This window comes from Passer domesticus, chromosome Z (assembly GCF_036417665.1).
Source record: "Passer domesticus isolate bPasDom1 chromosome Z, bPasDom1.hap1, whole genome shotgun sequence".
NCBI classification, from domain to species: Eukaryota; Metazoa; Chordata; class Aves; order Passeriformes; family Passeridae; genus Passer; species Passer domesticus.
Genome location: NC_087512.1, coordinates 14,165,258 through 14,172,024, shown reverse-complemented (window position 1 = coordinate 14,172,024; position 6,767 = coordinate 14,165,258). Strand labels below are relative to the sequence as shown.

The 6,767-nt window shown below is 48.9% G+C and overlaps 1 long non-coding RNA gene across 1 annotated transcript; it reads right to left on the bottom strand.

The window, feature by feature from the left end:
- Positions 1-226: 226 nt before the first annotated feature.
- On the bottom strand, positions 227-5,237 carry LOC135291170 (uncharacterized). Its single transcript, XR_010354039.1, has 4 exons — positions 5,114-5,237; positions 3,796-3,919; positions 1,989-2,687; positions 227-1,085 (listed from the first exon to the last, which is right to left on the bottom strand). It is a non-coding gene; the product is annotated as an uncharacterized LOC135291170 (long non-coding RNA).
- Positions 5,238-6,767: the final 1,530 nt, after the last annotated feature.

The window sequence follows — 6,767 nt, the reverse complement described above, 5'->3', positions numbered from 1 at the left end:
TGGTGCCAGGCAGGGGCAGGACACACCACCAGCAGCAGCTTTAAAGATTGTTTGTGGGATAGTTTTAAGTTTGGTTTTGTAAGAATAATGGCATATAAACATTGAAGGCTAAACCAAAAAGAAGAGATATAGTTATATAGTAGTACATGGCTGTACCAAAATATTCCCAACAAAATATATTGTTTAAAAAAAAAAAAAAAAAAGCAACTGGAAATTTAACCAGGGCTAGGTGTCCCTCAGGTCTTTAGATCTGTATGAACTGTGAGTTTTGATAACTGGACTGCTCCTTCCAATGCCTGAAAGTTCCTGGAGCACTTCAGTCGGGGACCATTGTGGGGGTGTCAAGTGTCCCAAATGACCCTGCAGAAAATCTGAATATATAATAATTGGCCACTGTGTTAACACATCCCTCCCCCACAAAACCAGGGGGACAGACAGCACAAAAAGTTTAACTGTGCCAATATGCCCATCAGGCCGTTTTACTTGCACCAAGTGTTATCTTTGCAGGCTTTCGCTCCTTCCACTCATGCTGGAGAGTCCCTGACTCGTTAATGGTCGGTCCTTGGGCTATTGTCTTCTTGAGATTACAGTCACATCCTCTTGTGTATCAATGAGTCCTGTCAAGAGTGTGTCTGCCTTTCAGAGTCACTTTGCATTGGCATGTTAGATGCTCAGATCTAATGCAGTTGTGTCCTAAAATCTGTGGGAGCTCTGTGGAAGCAAAACCCCCCTCCCTCTGGTCAGCTATCAGGGGTGCAGACAGGGGTGCTGCAGGAAAGGGTATAAGTTGAGCTGTATTGCTCCTGACCAGGACTATACAGAGCATCTGGAGAGTCCATGCCATGAATCAGAGTCAATAGCTCCAGGGAGAGCAAACAATCAAAGTGTGCATAGGCTGTCCAGGTGGTCCAAAAACTCCTATGGGAATCAAATGAACAGATGAATCAAGGAACCTCGCAGGTTGCCAGGTCCATTCTTGTGCTCTGTGGGCGGTGGCTGGGCTGAGGCTTGTGGCGGTCCGGCTGAGGCATCGGCTGAGGCATCTGTGTCTTGCATAGTGCCACCCAGCGCTTCCTCTCTGTTTTCTAAATGTAGGAGAAGTCATACTTAAGACTGACATTGATTAGCACAATGCCTCCCCTTACAGCATGGCAAATACCAGGAGTTTTGGATCTGGCCTCCCCCTTTTGGAAACAGTCCTTTTTCAAATGCCAAAATTTCCTGCAAGTGTGGTTGTCCCCCTCCTTAACAGCCTTTTCTTTAGTTGCATCCGTTTACCATGAGGGTCTGGAAGGAATAGAACAGTTTCATAGTCTGATTATATCGGTCCTGGATCGAAAGGCTTCCCATCCTCCTCACTGCTAGAGCCACAGTCAGCAATATAAACTGCTAACAACTGTGATAAAGGATGCTTTCCCCTCCTTTGTCTGGGCAGGGGCGAGGTTGATGGTTGCGGCCCCTCTTCAGTATCAGAGGTGCCATTTTCAAGTGGGCAGGGAGAGTCAGAGTGAAGAGCGACAGGGTCAGAGAGATGGTCAAGAAATTGTTCGCACAGAGATTACAGCAACAAGACATTAAAATCCCAAAGAGAGGAATTATTGCCTCCTTATCGTTAAGAACTAATTAGTCTTCTTCTACCTCCTTCCAGACACTGAGAAGCCAAGAGGATGAAAGGGGGGAAAGTTGATAATAACCAGAGAAATCCCTAGTTTGAAAGGAATGTTTGCATCCTGTATGAGATATGTGAATATTCAACAGACTATTGCTTTTAAGGGGTAATCCTTTGTTAGCGAGCTATGCTTTCAAGTGGAAAGCATCCCAACATCCGTAATTCTTTGCTTTTATTGCCTTTTATTGTCCTAACTCTGATTCTCCAAATTCTTATTCCTCTAATTTGTGTTACTATTTTTATAACCATTTTATTACTATTAAACTTTTAAAATTTTACGACAAGTGATTGGCATTTTTCACAGTTCCCCCTGACTCACCTGTCAGTCGCAGCAGACAGGAGATTGTGGGCCCAGACGCAGTTCTCTCACCATCACGATCAGTTCCAGGGGCTCGCCGACTGCTGCCAGTCTGGCTCATTTCCTCACACAGAGGTACCAATTGTCAGTGATGGAGAGAGACAGGGAAGACTGATTAGGTGATCAGAATGTTTTTATTGTGGGATAAAAACGCTTATATATCCTATTTCAGGGAGACTAGTGTACTACAATGATTGGGTTAAAATTACATACAGAAACTTATGCATATAACAACTCTTGCTTGCAGAATTTAATGGGATTTTCTTTTTCCAGTAAACCCATTATGATTTAATCTTCTTGCAATCTAGGACTAATTGTCAAAGTTCCATTTCCTTTTGCCAAGGCATCCTGATATCAAATGTCTTACATTAACCAGGTCCAAAGTCCACCATTGGTCTTGTGTCCCCTAATATCCCAACAGGAAGTGGAGAGAGAGCCAAAGGCAAGGGCTTCAGGGACAGCTGCTGCCTGTTTCCTGAGCTCTTTGCAGCAGAGCTCGCCCAGCTCTACAAGAACATGGGCGCAGACCCGTCACCTCTGCCAACGTGCTCCTTCTGTGCTCTGGCTGACAATGCCTCTTCACGGGACCACTGGATTTCCCTGGCGTCACCTCAGCACACAGCATCCTGGTGCCTCTGCTACCAGTACCAGCAAGGAATACTGTATATTAGAGGATGATGTTTATTTTAGTGATAGTGACAGTCATAAATAGTGATAGTGATAGCAACAGTGACGCTTTTAGTGACACTGATAGTGATACTTCATGGTAGAGGACGCTGATTATTTCAGTAATAGTGATAGATAAGAAAATATTTTTCCAAAAGCAGTAAATTCTTGCCTGTTGTGGCTGTTTCTGTTGGGGTAGAATGCACAGAGCTGGGAGCAGGGCTGGGGCTGTGACAGGAGCTCTGAGAAACTTGCACTGCAGTGCAGTGTTGTGGTGTGTGTTTCTGAATGTAATTCGGTCCTAGTAGTCAGTTTTATAACCCCCACCCCCTCACCATTTTGTATTGTTGTAGCATATTACCAATGGGTTGTTCCTTTCCCCTGTGTTGTTGGTTTTGCCCTAGTTGTCCATCTCCCCAAAGACCTGCCCTTTAGTTCCCACTTTCTCCTCTACTGAATTTCAATCCCTTACCAAGCCTGCCCCTTTCCTTATCAATTTGGTACCCTTTGAAACCCCACTGGTGTATTTAAGTTGTTCTCCTCCCCGGTAATCCCCTGTTGGTTTAAACAAAAGACCTGCCCTTTAGTTCCCACTTTCTCCTCTATTGAATTTCAATCCCTTACCAAGCCTGCCCCTTTCCTTATCAATTTGGTACCCTTTGAAACCCCACTGGTGTATTTAAGTTGTTCTCCTCCCCGGTAATCCCCTGTTGGTTTAAACATTGTCTTCCCCATGTTGTGTTCCACTCCCAGTTTCTCCCAATTAAACAGTTAAAGACTGTATCGTGCCCTGGGACCTCCCCCGTTTATAAGTTGGTGTACGCATTTGATTCAGAGTCTTCCTGTCCGGGACCCTCTGGGAAATAAACACCCTTGGACACCGTACAGAAGGCAACTCGTTTTCCTTGTTCCTACCCTTGGTGCAGCCGTATCCCCAATGCAGTACACCTGTGCTACAGAACAGTTGTGCCCTACAACCACAACTGGTATCTGAGGGCAGCCCACTCTCACCAATGGTGTTGGAATATACTCGGTCCTAAGAAATCTGGCACTGCACCAGAGCTTGCCCAGCTGTACAAGAACACGAGCGCACAACCATCACCTCTGCCCACTTGTTCCTTCTGTCCTCTGGCTGACAATGCCTCTTCACAGGACCACGGGATTTCCCTGGAGTCACCTCAGCCCACAGCATCCTGGTGCCCCGGCTACCAGTGCCAGCAGGAATACTGTATATAAGGGGATGATAATTATTATTTTAGTGATACTACGAGTGATAAATACTGGTAGTAATAGCAATAGCGACACTTTGAGTGGTGCTGATACTATCAGTGGTAGTGATAGTGATACTTTCCATTAGAGAACGATGATTATTTTAATGATCATGACATGGATAAATAAATATTTTTCCAAAAGCACTAAATTCTTGCCTGGTGTGGCTGTTTTTGTTGGGGTAGAATGCACAGAGCTGGGAGCAGGGCTGGGGCTGTGACAGGAGCTCTGAGAAACTTGCACTGCAGTGCAGGACCTCCTTGTGCCAGTCTCAGCCTGTTTTCCCAGCAGTGGCCATTCAAAAAGCTTTCCTGCACCAGCATGGGAACACGCTGGCTAGCAGTGACATGCAGAAACTTCTCTGGGAGCTCATTTGGGATGCTGCCCTGAATCAGGAAGGTCTGGGCAGAGAGGGAAAGATGTTCTGCGAGGGATGGCTGTCCAGCAGTGAGCACGTCAAGGAGACCTGAGATGGTGACAGATCATGGGGGATGTGGAAGTCTCTTCCCAAAGAGCTTAAAGAGGATTAAGGAGCGGAAAGCTGAAGTCGCGCTGTGTGACACAGATAAATAGGGAAAGGAATGTGATATTAGTCACAGGAAGCTCTGGATGACTGCTTGAGGGATCTGGGGCGCATGTGGTATTTTCTTCCGCCACGTGCAGTGAGCCAGACCCAGGAAGGCTCTAGAGGTGAATAGGCGGCAGCCTGGTGTTCCCAGCAGCAGTGTGGGAGTTTGAGCGTGGGTTAGTGTACAGGACAGCAGGCCTGATGGTGGCAGATGGGCTACATGTGCCTGAAAGGGAAAAAGGCTCTTGGCTCCAGAGTTAGCAGGGCTCCTTGAGAGAGCTTTAAGTAGCATTGGAAGTGGAAAAGGGAGTAAACCAGGCTGACGGGGGAGATGCGTGAGCACTGCACAGCCATGTTTGCGTGACAGTGGAGGATGGAAGCAGTGCTGCCATCAAAGGTCATGAAACTGTAGCAGAAGTCATGGGAATAGCAGGTTTTTGCCACAATTCTTTCAGACAAAAATACTACCAAAGAAACACTCTTGACTTTGGGCTTTTTACAGCAGACTTCATCCAGGTCTTCTTATAGGGAATTTCTGAGGAATAAGACACGAGTGCCTCTGCATTCCCATGCACAACGCTACCTCTAAAATACTCCAGCCCTTCTCCATTTGGCTCCTTCGATTCCTGTGCAGAATAAGGAAATTCAATAGAGGGGAGGTGCAGGAATTCACAGGCAACGTGGGCATACACTGGGGCCTTCACAGCCATCACTTTGGTATGAGGTCACAGAGCTCTGTTTGATGTCAGGTTCCAGAGCCCCACTGTGCTCTTCAGTGCTCGCTCTGGGCAACACTGCAGCAGCAGCAGCAGCAGCAGCAGCAGCAGCAGCAGAGTGTTGTTAGCAGGGGGGATGATGGTCCTGAGCCGCTACCTCCTGCTGCTCTTTCTCGTGGCCCTGCCAGCCCAGAATGCCCAGAGTGCTCCAGCAGCTGGGCAGGGAGCAGGTAGGCAGGCAGGGGCCAGCACACCGCCCTGGCTGGCAGCAGCAGGGCCGGGAGCAGGGATGGCTGAGCCAGGAAGACACCACAGGGCAGGCAGAGGGGCAGAGGCTCCAGGGGAGGTGTGAGGGGCTGCAGCTGCTTTAAGATGCAGCATGGAGAGAGCTTCCTAAGGAGCAAGGATGTGGGGAGGGTCGGGTCGGGCCCGGAAGCTCAGCACCAGTTCTCCATCACTCAGCAGTGGCTGTCCGTCCCTCCGCTCTGGTTGTCCAGCCTTGTGGCCCGGCTCCAGGGCTGACCCGCACACAGATCCATGCGTACGCGCCACGGCTTTTCCCTTCATGTGGGAGCTGCCAGCTCAGTGTCCCAAGGGCAGCCAGACCCCCCTGCAGCTGTGAGGATGCAGAGCTGCCTGAGCGTGCCCTATTCAGTGCCTTCCACATCCAGGCCTTGAGGTGTGCCCATCAGGGCAGTGCATGTGATGGTAACTTCTTGTGGGTGTTTGGTTGTAGTTGTGGACACAGAGAGTGCCCATTTAACCCCTGAGCGAGGGGCAGATACCATGTTGATTCCAAGCTGGTACCTCAAGCGTGAGTAGTCAGTCTGTCCTGCCTTCACAAAAAGGAGCGCCCCTTTTCCCTATTTTATTCACGAGAAAAATACCGTCATAGGTTAACGTGCTTTTGTAAATCTAACAATAGGGATGAACGATGACAAGGTTCCTGAAGAGTTCTCTGAAGGATTGCCGGATGTTCCAGAGGAGCTCCTGGCAGCCTTGCATGAAGCCCCATCTGGTTAGTATATCCCACTCTGTTAACCCTGGCAGCCGGCAAGCTGAGCTTTTGCTTCCTGTAGGCACGTGCTGTATCCTGGACAGCCAGAAGCACTCTGTCAGAGTCTTGCTGCAGGCCCACTCCATTTCACAGCTCCTGCCGGGAGCTCTAGAGATGGTCCAGCACAGCCTCTGCTCGCAGCTGTGCTTCCAGATGATTGCCAGGGCCTTCTCCAGCTGCTGCTGCAGTTGTAGCATTCCTGGCCAGGGCTGCTCTGTGCAGACATTGGCATCCAGATGTTGGGCAAAGGCCAGTGCTGAATTTGGGTTCGGCACACGCTCAGCACAGCATGGAGGCAGCAACAACATCAGAGCAAGCCTTGGCTGCCCCTTGCAAAGCTCAGGCTCAGGAATGGGGTGAAGCTGGAGTCCAAGGGTGAGGGGGAACCTGAAGGTACTCCTTCTGTGGGTCATTTGGTTGATTAAGTCTTGGCTGGTTTGGGTCTGCACTTCTTGTTGCACTGC